We start from the raw sequence: 17,653 nt of genomic DNA, 5'->3' as shown, positions 1-17,653 counted from the left end.
GAGGGAGAGACGTCCTCCAGAGAGGAAATCTTTAAAATGCTCATGGCCTGCATTAACAGGTTGGGCAAATCCTCTGAGCGAAAGATCCGTGCTGCAGAGGGGTCATCCGCTCCAACCGAGCGGGAATCCGTCTCCTCCAAGGAATCCCCAAAGGACCGTTGGGAGAACTCAGATACGCTGCCCTCATCTACATCAGAGGAAACAGCGTCCTCTAAGGCCTGGGAATCCACCCGAGGGCGTTTACTTCCGGGGGCCTCAACCCCTTTATCAGACAAGGGAGCCGGGGCAGCGTTTTGCATAAGGAAGGCCTGATGCAGCAGCAAAATGAACTCGGGGGAGAAACCCCCCAGACTGTGCACTTCAGCAGCCTGGGCCACAGCCCTAGACGCACCCTCAACCGGCGCTCGCAAGAGCGGGGGAGAAACATGCTGCGCATCCAAAATGGCGTCTGGCGCTTAACTTTGGCCGCTTTTTTACCGTCGCCCAAATCAAGGGCGGCCATAGAATTAACGTCTCCCACCTCAAGGGCGGCCCAAGAAGAAGCCGTCCGAGCAGAGTGGCCGGCCAAGATGGCGGAGGCGAGCAGCGGGGGATGGGCGTTTATGGCGGGAAAAACCGCCGCACTGGAGGAAGAACCGGGACACTGACCGGCCTCCAAACTGACACCCAACAAGGGCGAATCAGACTTTAAGACCCCCGCATCCCCGCTAGAAGCGCACACGCGGTCCAGGGAGCGATTCTTTGTGCCCTCGCCCTCCGACGCCATAGGCCACGTGGAGACCGATCGGTGAACCCCCTGCCCGCTACAAAAAGGTAAAAATTACCTGCTTCTCGCTCCGAGCTGTAACGAACTGGTGTCCCAGTGAGTAGCTGCAATAAACGTTGAAATAAACATTGAAATAAACGCCCTTAAGGACGTCCAAATTTTTTTTTTTTTTCAACAGAGCCAGCGGGAGGGGGGAGAAAAGGAGGGACCTGGCACCACCAGGTTTGCACTTGCTCAAGAAGAGCCCTCAACCCCAGGTACTCAACAAAACCTAAAAATTAGGCTTGGAGACCTAGCCAGAGCTGCTGCTGTGTGTGACCACCACCTGCTGAGATAGAGAACATACTGAGGAGTTTCCGGCAGCACATGACCACATATAGGGAGGCAAAAGCTTTGCTCTCTATCTCCACCTGCTGGTAGATGGACACAACCCACCAGTCTATGGATTGATCAGCATGATGATATGGAAAGTACTTTTGTATACACTATAAAAGTGTGGAATTGTTGCAGGAATTGATGCATGAATTTATGATACTTCAGGAGTCAGACAGCACACACCAGAATGAGAGAGTAATCTTCTTTATTTGCCAGCAAACAAAGTAGAACATCAGCATTAAGTCTCTTCTTCTCTTTCTCAGCTCTCTGTGTCTCTCTCTCAGCTCTCTGTGTCTTTGTGGCTTCTGTCTCAGCTGCTTCTCTTCTTATGCTGTCTTCTCCTTCTTCTGTCTGTTCCTTCTGTCCTTCTCTCTCTTCTGAGCTCCTTCTGACGTAAACTGCTTCTTCTCCCACTTAAATACAGTTCTATCTAGCCTAGCCTAGCCCCCTTACTCTCCAATTGGTTAAGGAATAGATTGATTACCTTGCCTCAACCAATCAGCTCCATACAAATATCAGTTACATAGGTTCCAGACATCCTAAACTGACCTGTGACCTGGGGCCCCTTACACCAGACATTTGGGCTCCAGTCTCTTACATGTTATTATGATTGATTTCTCATATTCCTAGTACTAACTGCTAACTAAACTCTGGTATTCATTAAAGGGGTCAAGGGCCAATCTTACTTAATAGCATACATATCAGGTTATTACTTTCAAGACCATTTCTACATTTTACCTATAATTAATCAAGGAGAAGAGGGCTGACTAGTCCTGACCTCTTTCACCTATCAGCTTATACATTGAACCAGCCAGAACTGCAGAATAACTTAAAACACATGTTGGCCTCTTCACTGCAGTCCTTGCTTAGACCTCTCAAACAGCAGACAAAGAGTAATACAGAATTTAACAGACATTCTACACAGAATTATTAATTTACACAGAATACAGCATATTCTAAAATAAGCATCCTTATAAGACATATTCTACATACTTATAATGGTCTATATATCTAAGCTATCTCCTTATAACAAAATCTACATATCAAGAACTTCTGAAATTATTTCAGCTTTAAACTACAGTATGCCTAACAGTATACAGATGTTGAGCTAGCATTTATTATTCACAAGGGTGAAAGAAATTCCTGTCTCTGACCTTTCTAACCTTTGGCTCAGCCAAGCCAGACATTGAAAATAATATGAACCATCTGGCATTCCTTCATTTGCAGGGCTGAGAATTTAAAATAGTATTTTGAGCACCTTTAAACAAAATTAACCCTTAATATGATTTCTTATATATATTATGCCCATGGCTGCCTCATAATAGTAGCTATTATCAGGAGTTCTCGAAACGTAGTCAATAGCCAGGGCTGGATTAACACTATATTGATCCCTACATAAACATACTTTTGTGGAACCCCCCCCCCCCCCCCCAGACCACCATGGATGTTAGAGGCCCAGAAGGGCCTGCTGGATGTGCTTCCAGAGCTTTTGCCATTCCCCAATACGTTTCTCTTCAGCTACTTTCTCCCAAGTTATAGACTGGCTCACTTTCTTCACAGGCACTTCTCTATATCCTATCCTCCTTCAACCTATCAACACCTCTTCCTGACCTCCTTCAGTTCCTTTTCAACTCTTCCCCCACACTATGATTTTTGTTATCGTACAGCAGCCTTTGGATTTCTTTCCATCCCTTCCTTGCTTCTAACCCTCAAGTTATTCTCTTTCTCCTCCTCTCCCTCTGGTTCGGCCTCCTCGAGGCCAGACAGAGTAAGACTGGCGGCATCCACTAAGGCTCTTACCAAGGCCTTGGCCTACATTATGGCTGGGGAGGTTTCAGAAGTCATCCTAATGAAAGGGTGAAGACCAGCACCACCTGAGGTTGGGGCCCTGGGGGCTGGGTCACGCTGGGAGCATGAAAGTAGAGAAGCGTCACAGTAGGTGAAGATGTAAGCCGAGCATCACAAGCATGGAGCAGGGCTAGTGGTTGTTACTGTGGAACAAGGGAGAGGGTTTGTTTAAGGAAGATGGGGTAAGATGGGGAAAGGGTAAGAACAGCAATAGAAATAGGAAATGTCATTAGGGGTGCAGTGGAAGCCAAAGGGCGCATGCGGAAAGAAGAGTGCTCGATGCCCGCTGAAAAAGATGGCAACGACGCAGAGCGCCAGAAAGTGGCGACGCAAAGGTGAGGAGGAGGAGTTTGAAAGACGACATCACGGCACGCGCTGGGAAGGTCAAGGAACTTAGGAGTTTTTTGGGGAACGAACGAAACTTAAGTCTTGTTGTGAAAGACCGAGTGTTCTCAGCGGAGAGGGCGATGTTGAAGGGGCGGAGGTTCCTTGTTCGCCAATCACAAAACACGCAGGGCTGAGTTATTTTTTTTTCCACTAGCTACTACTAGTCTCTAATGGTGTGGAAGCTTGTGTGACGCGGCGCCTGCGGGTGGAGGGAGCTCTGGTGTTTCTTTTAGCTAGGTGAGCGGCTGTAGTGTGCTGTTGCTGTGTTGTTTTTTTTTTAGGGAAGAGTTCTGATGAACAGAAGGCGGTGGGACCCTTAGAGTGTCACTGACCTGTCTGCTCCTTCTCTGTCTTGGCAGTGGTATTCCATGTTCATGTTTTGCTTACAATGCCTGAGCGAGTGGATTGTGGGAGCTAAGGTCTGAGTCTCCCCCTTCCAGTTCCTTCCCCGCCTTCCATGTTAGGCTGCTACGATTTGGAGGCTGTAAAATCTCTAGCCTGAACGGATATTTATGGCTGCACGGTGTTTTATATCCTTAACAGTTCTATTTTTTTTTCGTTATAGACACCAGACTTCATTTTGTTGTAGAAATCAAAATGCAAGGCAAAGCTAGTTATCTCTCGAAACGTAGTCAATAGCCAGGGCTGGATTAACACTATATTGATCCCTACATAAACATACTTTTGTGGAACTCCCCTCCCCCCCCAAGTATTTCACTCCAGAAGTAGCACAAAAAAGTGCAGAGCATGCTGTACTTCCGGGTGTGGCTGCAGTAATGTTTGTTAATGAGCAATTGACACTAGGTAATCACACATGCTTCATCTGGAGTGGCTTAATGATGAGAGTTATCAAGTTACCCAGTTCAGGAGGAAAATTGTAGGCAGTCATAGATTTGAAAGAACCGTATGAAAGTACATTAAAGGGCAGCTGATTTCAATGGGCAGAATCTGGGATTTAAAAAACACAATAGTAAGCTGAGAAACAGAATTGGCCAACAATTCTTCCTCCAGAAGCTGGGTAACTTGGCAGTAATGGAACAGTGGACCAAGAACCAGGGAGGTTGAGCAAGGATTTTTTTTATTTTCTATTGCCTCTGGTACAAACCAGAAATGCCAAAGACTGTCCCAATGGGCAATGTATCTGAGGTACAACATATTAAACATGTGACAAAACTGCATAAATGGAAGAAGCAAAAGAAAAAATAGTGTTCTTTCAGTGCTTCTGAAAGGTCAAGTGAAACCAGTATTCAAAAGAATTTGCCCAGGTAACTTAATAGCTGGGTAAATTCCCCAAGTTGTAAACTTCTATTCACTTAGGGACCCCTGCGCTGTTCCCAGCATGGGTCTTTCACATGCTGATGCTACTTCTAGTGTGGTGGTAAAATGGTCCCATTTTCCAGTTTTCCTGTTAATAGCTATGTGCTAATTTCTCCATTATCACATGAGCCTTTATCCCCATCTAATTTGTAGGCGATAAGGGCACGTGCTAATTGGTTAGTGTGCGGCGATGTAGCTGCATTAACCTGCTATATGGAATGAGAATAAACCTTTTTAGTTTTAATCTTATCAAGATCTACTCATTTTCCATATCATCATGCTGATCAATCCATAGACTGTTGGGTTGTGTCCATCTACCAGCAGGTGGAGATAGAGAGCAATCCTTTTGCCTCCCTATATGTGGTCATGTGCTGCCGGAAACTCCCCAGTATGTTCTCTATCTCAGCAGGTGGTGGTCACACACAGCAGCAGCTCTGGCTAGGTCTCCAAGCCTAATTTTTAGGTTTTGTTGAGTACCTGGGGTTGAGGGCTCTTCTTGAGCAAGTGCAAACCTGGTGGTGCCAGGTCCCTCCTTTTCTCCCCCCTCCCGCTGGCTCTGTTGAAAAAAAAAAAAATTTTGGACGTCCTTAAGGGCGTTTATTTCAACGTTTATTGCAGCTGCTCACTGGGACACCAGTTCGTTACAGCTCGGAGCGAGAAGCAGGTAATTTTACCTTTTTATAGCAGGCAGGGGGTTCCCCGTTCGGTCTCCACGTGGCTTATGGCATCGTAGGGCGAGGGCACGAGGATTCGCTCCCCGGACCGCGTGGGTGCATCTAGCGGGGATGCGAGGATTTCAAAACCTGAATTGCCTTTGTTAAGCATCAGTTTGGAGTCCGGTCAGTGTCCCGGTTCTTCCTCCGGTGCGGCGGTTTTTCCCGCCATAAGCGCCCATCCCCCTCTGCTCGCCCACTCCATATTGGCCGGCCACTCTGCTCGGACGGCTTCTTCTTGGGCCGCCCTCGAGCTGGGAGACGTTAATACTATGGTCGCCCTTGATTCAGGCGACGGTAAGAAAGCGGCCAAAGTTAAGCACCGTTCTTCCCGCGCAGCTCCTTCTCAGAGTTTTGCGCCGGACACCATTTTGGATGCGCAGCACGTTTCTCCTCTGCTCTTGCGAGCGCCGGTTGAGGGTGCGTCTAGGGCCGTGGCCCAAGCTGCAGAAGTGCACAGTTTGGGGGGCTTCTCCCCTGAGTTCATTTTGCTGCTGCATCAGGCTTTTCTTATGCAAAACGCTGCCCCTGCCCCCCTGTCTGATAAAGGGGTTGAGGCCTCCGGAAGCAAACGCCCTCGGGTGGATTTCCAGGCCCTAGAGGACTCTGTTTCCTCTGATGTAGATGAGGGGAGCGTATCGGAGTTCTCCCAACGGTCCTTTGGGGATTCCTTGGAGGAGACGAATTCCCGCTCGGATGGAGCGGATGACCCCTCTGCAGCGCGGATCTTACGCTCAGAGGATTTGCCCAACCTGTTAGTGCAGGCCATGAGCATTTTGAAGATTTCCTTCCCGGAGGACGTCTCTCCCTCAGCCTCTGTTGGCTCTGCCATTATGCTGGGGACGAAGCGCCCGCCTAGAACCTTCCACGTGCATGATGCCATGCACACCTTGATTTCGGCTCAATGGGATGTCCCGGAAGCGAGCCTCAAAAGTGGCTAGGGCTATGTCCCGCCTCTATCCTCTGCCTGAAAGTGAACGGGAGGCCTTTCTTTGGCCTACCGTGGATTCGTTAATCACTGCGGTGACTAAGAAAACGGCGTTGCCGGTGCAAGGTGGCACGGCCCTAAAGGACGCCCAAGATAGAAGATTGGAGGAGGCCTTAAGGTCGTCCTTCGAGGCGGCTGCTTTAAGTTTGCAGGCTTCAGTTTGCGGTTCCTATGTGGCCAGGGCGTGCCTGACGATTGTACAGCGGGCTTCCCCCTCGGATCCTTCCTTGAGGGCTGATTGGCCTGCTCTGGAATCGGGCTTGGCTTATTTGGCAGACTTGCTGTATGATGTCTTGAGAGCCTCTTCTAAAGGTATGGCTCAGACAGTCTCTGCACGGCGTTGGCTTTGGCTGAAGCATTGGTCTGCTGACGACGCCTCTAAGTCTCGCCTGGCTAAGTTGCCTTTTAAAGGCAAGCTGCTCTTTGGGGTCGAGCTGGACAAAATTGTGACCGATCTCGGCACATCTAAGGGCAAGAGGTTACCAGAGGTCAGGGCTCGGGCCAGTGGTGCTCGCCCCGGTTCCTCCAGAGGACGGTTTCAGGAAGCCCGTCGGTATCGCCCGGGCAAGTCGGGCTCCTCTGCCCCCTCTTCCTTCAAGAGGAACTCCCCCAAGCAGCATTCCTTTCGCAGAGACCGCCGTCCCGGAGGTGCGTCCTCCGGTCCTCCCCCAGGGTCTCGTACCCAATGACGGGGCCCTGGTCCATGGCCCAGTGCAGATTGGAGGACGCCTGTCCTCGTTTCTGGGCGAGTGGACCAGGGTAACTTCAGACGCTTAAGAGACGGGTTTGTGCTCTCTCCCTGCAAGTCTCCGGTCAGCTGTGGCAGTGCAGCAGGCTTTGGAGAATCTGATCCGCCTGGGTGCGGTCGTTCCGGTGCCAGAAAATCAGCTTGGCAAGGGACGTTACTCCATTTACTTTGTGGTACCAAAGAAAGGAGGTTCTGTACGGCCTATCCTCGACCTCAAAGGGGTCAATCGGGCCTTGAAAGTTTGGCACTTCCGAATGGAGACTCTCCGCTCTGTTATAGCGGCAGTGAAGGCAGGGGAGTTCCTGGCATCCTTGGACATCAAGGAAGCTTACTTGCACATTCCCATCTGGCCTCCTCATCAACGCTTTCTGCGTTTTGCAGTCCTGGGCCGACACTTCCAGTTCAGAGCCCTCCCGTTCGGGTTGGCTACTGCTCCGCGGACCTTCTCCAAAGTAATGGTGGTCATCGCGGCCTTCCTGAGAAAGGAAGGAGTACAAGTCCATCCTTATCTGGACGACTGGTTGATCCGAGCCCCCTCTTATGCAGAGTGCGGCAAAGCTGTAGACCGGGTGATTGCTCTTTAGAGCTCCCTGGGGTGGATCATCAACTGGGAGAAAAGCCAGCTGCGCCCGACTCAGTCCCTGGGTATCTGGGAGTTTGTTTCGACACCCAAGTGGGCAGAGTGTTCCTGCCAGACAATCGGATTGTCAAGCTTCAGGCTCAGGTGGACCAGTTCCTAGTAGCCTCTCCTCTTCGGGCTTGGGACTATGTGCAGCTGTTGGGCTCTATGACGGCCATGATGAAAGTAGTGCCCTGGGCCAGGGCTCATATGAGACCACTACAACACTCTTTGCTGCAGCGCTGGACTCCAGTGTCGGAGGATTACGCTGTGCGCCTTCCCTTGGACCCAGCGGTGCGCAAGGCGCTGAGCTGGTGGCTGAGGACAGACAAGTTGTCCGCAGGGATGCCTCTTTTGACCCCGGAGTGGGTTGTCGTCACGATGGACGCCTCTTTGACGGGCTGTGGAGCCCACTGCTTGGGAAGGACAGCGCAGGGGCTCTGGTCTCCTGCAGAGGCAAAGTGGTCTATCAACCTCCTGGAACTCAGAGCCATTTGGTTGGCGCTTTTGGAGTTTCTCCCTGTACTGGCGTTGAAGCTGTGGCCTATGTCAATCGCCAGGGAGGTACCAAGAGCGCCCCTCTAGCCAAGGAGGCCATGAATCTATGCCAGTGTGCAGAAGCGAACCTGGAACAGCTGTCGGCGGCCCACATTGCCGGAGTCATGAATGTCAAGGCGGACTTTCTCAGTCGCCATACCTTGGATCCCGGAGAGTGGCAGTTATCGGCTCAGGCGTTCTTGGACATCACGAAGCGCTGGGGCCAGCCGAGCCTAAATCTGATGGCGTCATCGGCCAATTGCCAAGTGCCGCGCTTTTTCAGCAGAGGATGGGACCCTCGATCTCTGGGAGTAGATGCTCTTCTCCAACAGTGGCCGACACAGGAGCTTCTCTATGTGTTCCCGCCCTGGCCCATGTTGGGCAGGGTGCTGGACCGGGTGGCAAAGCATCCGGGCCGGATAATCCTGGTGGGTCCGGACTGGCCCAGACGTCCCTGGTATGCGGACTTGATCAGGCTCTCAGTGGACGATCCTCTGCGGCTGCCAGTGGAGCAGGGCCTGTTGCATCAGGGTCCCGTGGTGATGGAGGATCCCTCCCCCTTTGGTCTTACGGCCTGGCTATTGAGCGGCAGCGTCTGAGAAAGAAGGGCTTCTCAGACAAGGTCATCGCCACTATGCTAAGAGCGAGGAAGCGCTCTATTTCTACTGCTTACGCCAGGGTTTGGCGTACCTTTGCAGCATGGTGTGAAGCAGGCTCACTTTCTCCCTTCACTGCTCCAATTTCTTCAGTGTTGGCGTTCCTGCAAGAAGGTCTGGAGAAAGGCCTGTCGCTCAGTTCCCTTAAAGTCCAGGTAGCGGCTCTGGCTTGCTTCAGGGGCCGCCTGAAGGGCGCTTCCCTGGCTTCGCAGCCAGACGTGGTGCGCTTTCTCAAGGGAGTTAATCACCTGCGCCCTCCTCTGCACTCAGTGGTGCCTGCGTGGAATCTCAACCTGGTGCTAAGAGCCTTGCAGAAGCCGCCTTTTGAACCCTTGTCAAGGGCATCTCTGAAAGACCTGACGTTGAAAGCAGTCTTTTTGGTGGCTATCACTTCAGCCAGAAGAGTTTCAGAGCTCCAGGCACTCTCATGTCGAGAGCCCTTTCTGCAGTTCACTGAGGCAGGAGTGTCTATTCGCACAGTGCCTTCCTTCCTGCCCAAGGTTGTTTCTCGCTTCCATGTGAATCAGCAGCTCTGTCTCCCTTCCTTTCGTAGGGAGGACTACCCAGAGGAATACTCTGCTCTCAAATATCTGGATGTGAGACGAGTCATCATCAGATACTTGGAAGTGACCAATGATTTCCGGAAGTCGGATCATCTGTTTGTCCTGTTTGCAGGTCCTCGTAAGGGTCTGCAGGCTGCTAAGCCTACAGTGGCAAGATGGGTCAAGGAAGCCATTGCAGCGGCTTATGTGGCCGCGGGGAATGTGCCGCCTATCCAGCTGAAGGCTCACTCCACTAGAGCTCAGGCGGCCTCAATGGCAGAGGCCGGGTCCGTCTCCTTGGAAGAGATTTGCAAGGCGGCAACTTGGGCATCGGCTCATACCTTCTCCAGGCATTACCGCTTGACTGTGGCTGGTCGGGCGGAGGCCCGGTTTGGAGCTTCAGTGTTGCGGTCAGGGATTTCAATGTCCCGCCCTGGGTGAGTACTGCTTCGGTACATCCCACCAGTCTATGGATTGATCAGCATGATGATATGGAAGGTAAAATTATGTATCATACCTGATAATTTTCTTTCCATTAATCATAGCTGATCAATCCATAGCCCCTCCCAGATATCTGTACTGTTTTTATCCTGGTTGCATTTCAGGTTCAAGTTTAGTCTTCAGTTCCTGTTCAGGAGGAATTCGTGTTCAAGTTTTTTCAATTGGATTCTTCAGGAGTTGAGACGATTTTGTGTTAGTGAGCTGCTGCATTCCTCTCCCCTCCGTTTTACGGGGCCGGATTGAGACCTAAATTCTGCCGGCGCTCCCTCCCGCTTTGTGCGGCTGTAGGGCAGCTTTGTACCCCTCCCGCTTCGGCGGTGTTAGGGTCAGTCAGCTCCTCCCGCGGTTGCGGTTGCAGGATAAGCCAGATCCCCCCGCATCGGCGGGGTGGTGTCCCTCCCCCGCTCCGCGGGGATGAGCTGGACGGATTCCCCTCCCCCACTTGTGGGGGGGTGAGCTGGGTTAATTCCCCTCCCCCGTTTCTGCGGTGGTGAGCTGGGCAGAGTGTCCCTTTGTGGGTGTAATTCTCTAAGTGCTGAGTCCTGCGGATGGAGCTTTGATATCGACATACTGAGGAGTTTCCGGCAGCACATGACCACATATAGGGAGGCAAAAGGATTGCTCTCTATCTCCACCTGCTGGTAGATGGACACAACCCACCAGTCTATGGATTGATCAGCTATGATTAATGGAAAGAAAATTATCAGGTATGATACATAATTTTACCTTACATGGTATGCAATACTTTAAATGTATACCCAAGTTTGATTTGTCCTTGCCTTTCTCAGGGCACAGACTGTAAAAGCCTGCCCAGCACTGTTCTTGTACTAAAAGTTCTGAAGCTAACATCGAAGCTCCTTAAATTTTACACTCCAGCCCATCCATGTGTATTCAGTTACGATCAGCGTAGACCGTAGAAGTCTGCCCAGCACTGGTTTTGCTTCCCAATTACCAGCGTTGCCATCCAGTATCTGCTAAGATTCTGTAGATCCATCCCTTCTAAACAGGATTTCTTTGTGTTTTCCCATGCATGTTTGAATTCCGTTACCGTTTTCATCCCCATCACCTCCCGCGGGAGGGCATTCCACATATCTACCATCCCTTTCTGTAAAAAAAATACTTCCTGACATTACTCCTGAGTCTGCCTCTCTTCAACCTCAATTCATGTCCTCTAGTTCTACCGCCTTCCCATCTCCGGAAAAGGTTCATTTGCGGATTAATACCTTTTAAATATTTGAACGTCTGTATCATGTCAGGTTGGCAAGTCTCTCGTACAATTTGCAATGCAAATCCCATACCATTTTTGTAGCTTTTCTTTGCACCACTTCCAATCTCTTTACATCTGTAGCAAGATACGGCCTCCAAAACTGAACACAGTACTCCAAGTGGGTCCTCACCAATGACTTGTAGAGGGGCATCAACACCTTCTTTATTCTGCTGGTTATACCCCTCTCTATGCAGCCTAGCATCCTTCTGGCCACAGCCATCGCCTTGTCACATTGTTTCTTCACCTTCATATCCTCTGACACCAACACCCCAAGTTCTCTCTCCTGAGTTGAGCTTACTAATCTCTCCCCTCCTATCCGGTATCTCTTTTGGGTTTCTGCACCCCAAGTGCATCACTCTGCAGATCTTGGCAGTTGAATGTTAGAACAGATTGTAATTCCCAGGGTGTGATTTATTGTGTGATATGTCCCTGTGGGCTGTATTACATTGGGCAGACTTTGAGGAAAATTAGGGTGTGCATTGGTGAGCATTTATTATTTATTTATTAGGATTTATTTACTGCCTTTTTGAAGGAATTCACTCAAGGCGGTGTACAGTAAGAATAGATCAAACATGAGCAGCAGGCAATTAGAGCAGTAAAAATATTCGAACAACAATACAAAGTATGGCATTGTATACTACTTGCAATGACAACACAATATTTATTTGTTACATTTGTATGCCACATTTTCCCACCTTTTTGCAGGTTCAATGTGGCTTACATAGTACCGTAAACGGCGTTAGCCGATTCCGGTATGAACAAGGTGATATTGAGGTACATATATGGTAAAGACCATTGGGGGGAACTTAGAGAGGGAGAGGAAGGATTAAGATAAGAGACTGGGGGATTGGGTGTCCAAATGGCAGATGAAGTTCAACGTTGACAAGTGCAAAGTGATGCATGTGGGAAGGAGGAACCCGAATTATAGCTATGTTATGCAAGGTTCTGCTTTAGGAGTTATGGACCAAGAAAGGGATCTGGGAGTCGTGGATAGGACGCTGAAATCTTCAGCTCAATGTGCTGCGGCGGCTAAGAAGGTGAACATAATGTTGAGAATTATTAGAAAAGGGATGGAAAACAAACATGAGGATGTTTATAGTGCCATTATATCACTCCATGGTGCGACCGCACCTGGAGTATTGTGTTCAGTTCTGGTCGCCTCATCTCAAAAAAGATATAAAGGAATTGGAGAAGGTGCAGAGAAGGGCGACAAAAATGATAAAAGGGATGGGACGACTACCCGATGAGGAGAGGTTAAGACGGCTAGGACTCTTTAGCCTAGAGAAAAGGCGGCTGAGGGGTGATATGATAGAGGTGTACAAAATAATGAATGGGGTAGAGCGGACTGATGTGAAGCGTTTGTTTACACTTTCTAACAATAATAGAACCAGGGGACACAAGATGAAATTAGAATGTGGTAGGTTTAAAACAAATCTGAGAGAGTTTTTCTTTACTCAGCGCGTAGTTAGACTCTGGAATTCATTGCCGGAGAAGGTAGTGACGGCAGCTGCCCTTGCTGAGTCTGGATAGATTACTGAAGGAAAAGTCCATTGATTGTTATTAAATTTTGGGTTTTTGCCAGGTTCTTGGGGCCTGGATTGGCTGCTGTCGGAGACAGAGTGCTGGGCTTGATGGACCTTTGGTCTTTTCCCAGCGTGGCGGTGCTTATGTGATATGTCCATAAGCACGGTCTTTGGTTATGTTATGCCGCTGGCATCCCTTCTATGTACTAGAACATTAAAATTGGTAGTGAAGGGTAAGGCAAAGTTGTAACATATAGATGAGTAAGAAAGTAGGAAGAATTAGAAAGTAAGGTGATTGATTTGAAGAAAGTTGCACGTGAGGTCAGAGAGATGGTTAAATATTATCTCAGCTAGGGTAGGAGTGGATAAACATGTCCTGCTGCAGTATGTGCAGCCCGAGTCAATCCTTGTGTGTGTGAGTGAGACTAACAAGTTAGTTACTTCTTCCGTTAAAGGCTTGGTTGAAGAGCCAAGCTTTCACCTGCTTCCTGAAGTAGAGGTAGTCTTGTGTTAAGCGGAGTCTTTCAGGCAATGCATTCCAGAGTGTGGGGGCTACTCCGGAGAAGGCTCGCTTGCGGGTATCACAATGTATAATGTCTTTTGGAGAGGGTGCATGTCAGCAATATTAGGACTAACAAAAAAGAAACCCCCCTGTCGGCTCATTGGCAGGCACAACAGCACTGCCTAGCGGATTTACGCTACGTGGTGTTGCTCCAATTACAATGAAGTAATGGAACAATTAACCCTGAGTGGTTAATTAGGAAAGAACAAAGGTTCATCTACAGGTGGAACACAACTCAGCCGGACGGACTTAATAAGGAAATTGAGTGGGACAGGTAGCAAGTACGTCCGCCCTCTGTGGTATATAAATGAACTAGAGAGTCAGTAATAGAGAGATCTGGGGTCTCTATGATTTGGGTTTCCGTCCACAGGAAATGGTTGCCGTGAGACATGTAGACTCGTGAAACTCTTGAAAATTCAAGTAAGTGATGACAGAGATTTGGTTAAGGTTAAAGGTTGCATAATTGCATTATGAAGAATTGCTTGATAAGAGGTATTATTTGTGTATACTCATAGGATATGAAAATGTGTGCCTTCTGAAAAAGCGAAGATTTGTTAACGGCATCAAGTTGACCTGATCTGGGTCCAAGTGGCCGTATTGTATCTGCAATTAGTGGAACACTTGATTATACGATCTATCAAGCGGACTGATGGTGCTTGACCATGAGATGATAAGTTGGAGAAGGTCGATTCCAATAAGCAGAGGTGGATAAAATCCATAGTCCTATGGGAACTGCTTAAAGAGACATTACAATAATTCCAGTGTGATGTTCTGTTAGCTTTCCGTGGACAGCACATCAGCAGACTATGAAGTGTTTAATTAGTCATCAGTAGAAAGGTCGTTTGACCAAGAGGGGTTTATAGGAGTGAGTGAATGAGCGAGTGACTCCTTAAGGGAATTGGGTAGTGTCACGAGGGTGCTGAATGTATATGTATACAGTGCAATTTGCTTAAGTGCATATGTACAGTACTATTATATGTACAGTATACAGTCTCAGTTAACTGACAGGCTGGCTTGACGTAATCAGTTATAGTCCTCTGTACACTCTTGGGTCTGTGAATTCCATAGACTATGCCTGCCAGGCGGTAAAAACTGTCATAGCACTGACATCCAGTGGCCTCCAGCTAGGCCCACACGGTGTTGAGACTCTCCAGCGCTCTTGCAAAAGTGACAGGAGGAGGTTGTTGAATTTCATCAGCATGTGCCTCGCTGCTCATTTCTTCATCTGTTCCATCATCAGCTGTTGTTGCCTGATGTAGGAGCATATCTTAACATCAGTGCTGTCTTCAGCTGTTTGTAGATCGTAATCAACAGCTATGTAGCGATGGAACTCCTCTTCAGTAACACCAGCTGGGATGTCAATAACCTCTTCATCTGACGCGTTTGCAACAACTGCACCTGTTTTGTCCCTCTCCACATCCTTAACAAATCTTGCCCGCTTGAAGCAGTTCACAATGGTTGCCTGTGTAACATGATTCCAGGCTTCTTTCTGCATATGTAAGGAATCCAACAGTGCTAGATTACGAACCAGTTCAACAGCACATTTATCTTTCCCAGTCTGGTCATCCATAACGCTCATCAGATGACGTTGCACAAGAGCCCGATAATGTTGTTTGAAATTGGCTATTATGCCCTGATCCAGAGGTTGGATCAGAGAGGTAGTGTTTGGTGGCAGGACATCATCCCTGTGTGCAGCACAGTTATCACAAAGCAGCAAAATCTGACGTTTTTGTGGCCGCATTCTAGTGTCTAACTTCTTTAGCCACTGCTTCCAAATTTCCCCAGTCATCCATGAATTTGCGTTAGCCTCGTATGACACAGGAAGTCGTTTAACTTCCTTGAAGCAACGGGGCTGTTTGCTCTTTCCAATGACGAGGGGTTCCAACTTCTCACTCCCATCCATATTGCAGCAAAGGAGGATTGTCAATCGGTCCTTCGATGTTTTACCTCCAGTAGTTTCGGCATGTTTGAATGTAGAGACCATTTTCGTCAGCATTGAAAATGTCATGAGGTGCAAACTCGTTCAAGATAGTAGGAAGAACTGAAACAGCCCAATTTTCAGCACCAAAGTCATCAGCGTCTTGTTTCCCTTCCATGCTGTTTCTTGAATTTTATGCTGTTCCTTTCCTTCCATCTTTCCAACCATCCAACAGTGGCTTTGAATTAAGTCAGTCCAAGACTTTCTGCTACCTAGTTAGCTTTCTCCGTAAGCAATGGACCACTGACAGGAAACTGTCTGTTCCTGACTCGAGAAAACCACCGAAGAAGAGTATCTTCTACCTCCTCAGCTTTTCCCGCCCGTTTTCGTTTCCATTGTGGATTTGTATTGGTTTGCCAGTCTTTCAGAAGCTGGTCTTTCTGCTTCAAGACACGTGAAATTTGACTGGGATTGACACCATTTTCTTTAGCAATAGATGCTTGACTTTGTTTGTTTTCTAATTTTTTAAGAACTTCTATTCGTTCAGCCAGTGTTAAAGTCTTACAGTTCCGCCGCGACGAATACGACGGTGTACGCCCTAACAACATTCTTTCACTTATTCTGCCTGTGGCAGTTAAAGAGGTAGTAAATTTGAAATCTCGTTGGTTGTCACACGCCATTTGGCTTCCATATTCCATGCGCGTGCTTATGCAGAGTCTTTCCTGCAGAGGAGCGGTCTTGAACCATGCATATAAGCGAATCTTGCACTTATCAGTGGTGCGCTATTGAAGTTTGTCCCCATAGAAATTGATGGTGCCAAAAACGGGACCGAAGTACGGCATGCAGGTAAACAGCGCATGCTGTTATCCAACGTGCACTTAAATGGAGTGCACTGTATATATAATGTGACTAATGGCATGTAATATGATTATAATTGCATTTATGTTGAGAGAGAGAACAAATTTTGCGTAAATGTATCCTAATAAGAGGGACCACATCTGCTCGTCTCCAATCCCGAGGAACCTCTCCTGTCTCTAAAGATCTATTAAATAAATCTTTAAGAGGTCCTGCAAGGACCTCCCTGAGCTCCCTCTGTATCTTGGGATGTATCCCATCTGGCTCCATAACTTTGTCCATGTTCAGATTCTCCAGCTGTTTATACTACTACCCTGTTTCCCCGAAAGTAAGACATCCCCCGAAAATAAGACCTAGTAGAGGTTTTCCTGAATTGGTAGATATAAGGCCTCCCCCGAAAGTAAGACCTAGCAAATTTTTGTTTGAAAGCAGGGCCGCCGAGAGCCGGACAAGGCCGCCCCCGGGCCGCCCCCCCCCCCCCACCCGAGGTCGCCGGGCCCCCCTCCACCCACCCTCCGTCGCTCCCGGAACTTACCTTAAATGCTTCCTTTCATCTTCGCAGCAAGCAGCAGCAGGGCAGACCTCTCCTTCCTTCCGTGCCCCGCCCTCGCGGACGTTACGTCAGGCGAGGGCAGGACATGGAAGGAAGGAGTGGCCTGCCCTGCTGCTGCTTGCTGCGAAGGTGAAAGGAGGCATTTAAGGTTAGTTCCGGGAGCGACGGAGGGCGGGTGGGCCAACCCGATGTTTCCCCGAAAAATAAGACAGCCCCTGAAAATAAGACCTAGCACATTTTTGGGGGCAAAAATTAATATAAGACAGTGTCTTATTTTCGGGGAAACACACTACTACTTAACATTTCTAGAGCGCTACTAGGGTTACGCAGCGCTGTACAGTTTAACAAAAGGACAGTCCCTGCTCAAAAGAGCTTACAATCTAATAGGCGAAATGTCAAGTGTCAAGTGGGGGCAGTCTAGATTTCCTGAATAGAGGTATGGTGGTTATGTGCCGATGGCGACATTGAAGAGGTGGGCTTTGAGCAAGGCTTTGAAGATGGGCAGGGAGGGGGCCTGGCATATGGGCTCAGGGTGTTTATTCCAGGCATGGGGTGAGGCGAGGCAGAAAGGGCGGAGCCTGGAGTTGGCGGTGGTGGAGAAGGGTACTGAAAGGAGGGATTTGTCTTGAGAGTGGAGGTTGCGGGTAGGAACATAAGGGGAGATGAGGGTAGAGAGGTAAGGAGGGGCTGCAGATCAAGTGCATTGTAGGTTAATAGGAGAAGCTTGAACTGTATGCAGTACCTGATCGGAAGCCAGTGAAGTGACTTGAGGAGAGGGGTGATATGAGTATATCGGTCCAGGCAGAAGATAAGATGTGCAGCAGAGTTCTGAACGGACTGAAGGGGGGGATAGATGGCAAAGTGGAAGGCCAGTGAGGAGTAGGTTGCAGTAGTCAAGGCGAGAGGTAATGAGAGAGTGGATGAGAGTTCGGGTGGTGTGCTCAGAGAGGAAAGGGCGAATTTTGCTAATATTATAGA

The 17,653-nt window shown here is 48.8% G+C and overlaps 1 protein-coding gene across 1 annotated transcript in view; it reads left to right on the top strand.

Moving 5' to 3' along the window:
• The first annotated feature begins 3,375 nt into the window (after positions 1-3,375).
• VRK3 (VRK serine/threonine kinase 3) overlaps positions 3,376-17,653 on the top strand; it is a 321,038-nt gene continuing 306,760 nt past the window's right edge. The window contains 1 exon segment of the mRNA XM_030203653.1: positions 3,376-3,613. The gene's annotated coding sequence lies outside the window, so the exon portion shown is untranslated.

The sequence above is a fragment of the Microcaecilia unicolor genome, chromosome 5 (assembly GCF_901765095.1).
Source record: "Microcaecilia unicolor chromosome 5, aMicUni1.1, whole genome shotgun sequence".
Classification (NCBI taxonomy): domain Eukaryota; kingdom Metazoa; phylum Chordata; class Amphibia; order Gymnophiona; family Siphonopidae; genus Microcaecilia; species Microcaecilia unicolor.
This window is presented reverse-complemented; position numbering and strand designations above follow the sequence as displayed.